General features: G+C 34.0%; 1 pseudogene across 1 annotated transcript; it reads left to right on the forward strand.

Moving 5' to 3' along the window:
* Window positions 1-744: 744 nt before the first annotated feature.
* LOC147551031 (phosphoenolpyruvate carboxylase kinase 1 pseudogene) lies at window positions 745-2196 on the forward strand (annotated as a pseudogene). Its single transcript, XR_015238572.1, has one exon. The product of XR_015238572.1 is annotated as a phosphoenolpyruvate carboxylase kinase 1 pseudogene (transcript).
* Window positions 2197-2841: the final 645 nt, after the last annotated feature.

Consider the following 2841-nt stretch of genomic DNA (forward strand, 5'->3'; position numbering starts at 1 on the left):
AACCAAGCCAACAGATATACGAGAGATATTTTACCCAATTCAAAGGTATGAACTATGAAGTCTCAAAAGTGAAAACAACTCAATTTGCATTGTCGCACATGCAAACACATGTTTGCAAAATCGCAAATGCAAACACATGTTTGCAATATCGCAAATGCAAACACTTGTTTGCAATATCGCAAATGCAAACACTTGTTTGCAAACGTTTGTTTGCAGAACAGATTGCTACAAACAGTTGTTTGCATAACAGATTGTGCAAACACGTGTTTGCAGAAAAACGTAAGCGAAAAAACACCGTATTTTTCTGTTTTTTTTTTTTGAAAAAAAAATATTGAAAGTGGATCTTGTTAGAAAGCTAATGAAAAATCATTTCTAAATACATAAATTTTATTGAAATCCGACATCTCAAACAAAAGTTATATCGATTTAAAGTTTAAAGAAAAATAAAAGAATTTAGTTACACAAAAAGACAAAAAAAAATAATTTAGTCTTTGTATACTTTTTGACCTGAATAATAATTTTCAAATGTTTTGTGCTTTTCTACTCATTTTCAATATTATTTTGACCTTTCTAGTTATTACCCCACACTAAAAAGTGGTGATCTCCGTAACAATATATTTTACCAATTAACCTTTAATGGTAATCTAGTAATTTTTCACAAATTGTGGGGTAAATCCAAACACGTAAAAGATGTCATTAGTACATTCCGTATGACTTAACAACTTTTTCTACTTTCCCAAACGGACACGTTAACTTCCTTCTACGGTGGCAAATTCCGTAATTTCATTCAAACTAGAACTCTTTTTCTTATAAAACCAACCACTCATATTGAACCGTTTCAAGTTTGGTTTGGTAAAACTCCCCAAAACGAATATTCCCCTCAAACATTCCGAAATCCCCCCAAAACTAAAAACCTCTTCTCTCTCTCTCCCTTTATAAATACTCCAAAACCAACACCTACACCAACAAACCTCACCAGTTAGATAGAGAGAGAAACAAAGTACCGATGAGCGAAAGTCTGAAAAGAGATTACCAAATTGGTGAAGAGATCGGCCGGGGAAGATTCGGTACCGTATACCGATGCTTTTCTTTAATTTCCGGTAAATCTTTTGCTTGTAAATCAATTGAGAAAAAACTTTTATCTGATTCAATTGATCGTGAATGTTTAGAGAAAGAAACTAAAATCATGCAAATCGTTAGCGGAAACCCTAATATCGTTCAGATCTTTGATGTTTATGAAGACGAAGATTATCTTCACATGGTTATTGAACTTTGTGAAGGTTCAGATCTTTATAATCGTGTTTCAAAAAGAATTTTCACTGAAACTGAAGCGGCATCAGTTATGTCTCAATTAATGGAATCAATTGCTCATTGTCATCGTCGTGGTGTTTCTCATAGAGATATTAAACCTGATAATATACTATTTGATGGAAGAAATCGATTAAAACTTGCTGATTTTGGATCTGCTGATTGTTTTCATGATGGATTTATGAGAGGAATCGTCGGAACACCGTATTATGTTGCGCCGGAGGTGATTTCCGGTAGAGATTATAATGAAAAGATTGATGTTTGGAGTGCTGGTGTTATTTTGTATATAATGTTGGCTGGAACTCCTCCTTTTTATGGTGAATCGGCTGCTGAAATTTTCGAATCGGTTCTTAGAGGAAATTTAAGGTTTCCGACTCGGATCTTTCATTCCGTTTCATCTTCTGCTAAAGATCTATTGAGAAGAATGATTTGTAAAGATGTTTCGAAGAGATTCACAGCGGAACAAGTTTTAGGGCATCCTTGGATTACAAATGGAGGAGAGACAAGATCAATGACTGATCTAACTTGAAGAATCAAATTCTTGACGGAGACAGAGGACAAGAACGGAAACTCGCCAGAATCATAATCATCTTCAGATGAAGTGTTGAATGTGGAGTAGTAGCAGCTGAGAAGGATTGATGAAGCTGTTATTTTCTTTGTTTTCTTTTTTAGGTTTTTTTTAATTCTGGGATTGTGGATTCAGAAAAGAAAAAAATAACAGAAAAGTATGTAAATAGATAGGGGAGCGATTTTATAGAGCTCTGAGGCTCAAATAGAGACACTAGTGAGGGAATAGCTAATAAATACATCATCATCTATGAGACTATGATCACTGTTTTTTTTTTTTTCGGTTTTCATATTAATGTTACATTTCTTTGTTCGATGTTATATTAATTCTGCGTGACGAATTTTATCTGGCCCGTGATTGAACTAGGTTTGTTTTTGCGGAAATAATCGGGTTAGGTTTAATTAACAATAAGATGTGGAAAGATCTTTCATAAAGCAATACGCACTTAAATAAGTATCTCGTGTTATTTATTGTTGCATGAAGAATAAGAGAATCAGGATATCCCTCTTTGATCCGATTTCCATCTTCTTCACTGGTTAGCTTTCTGCCTCAACTTTGGCTTGGTAGACCCCTATTCGCTAAACTTGGCCCATCTGCCCAACCATTACTTGTCCGACTGGTCTATTATAATTAGTGTTTGTGTTTTACTCTTCACCGCTACAATCTCCTCTAATTTCTAGTCCAAAATAATGTGGTTTTTCTTTTTGTGTAAATTGTGTGGGATCATATAAGCCAATGGAAGTCAGCTAGGATTGCGGTTTTCTTTTCGTAGTTTGAATATCGCTCGGCTTAGTTTCATTAGGTTTGATTTTTTACGAGTAGAATAATTGTTTTTTATCTTCCAAACAAAAGCACAAACTAGATAAGAGAAAAGAAAACTAAAAACGAAAAATGCTACTACATCAATCGTCCAAATTTCTATGTCAAATTTTCAAAAGAAACCCAATCAAATACTCCAACTAACT

The sequence above is a fragment of the Eschscholzia californica genome, unplaced genomic scaffold (genome assembly GCF_041429995.1).
Source record: "Eschscholzia californica isolate CP2 unplaced genomic scaffold, dmEscCali1.0.p SCAF_3, whole genome shotgun sequence".
In the NCBI taxonomy this organism is placed as follows: Eukaryota; Viridiplantae; Streptophyta; class Magnoliopsida; order Ranunculales; family Papaveraceae; genus Eschscholzia; species Eschscholzia californica.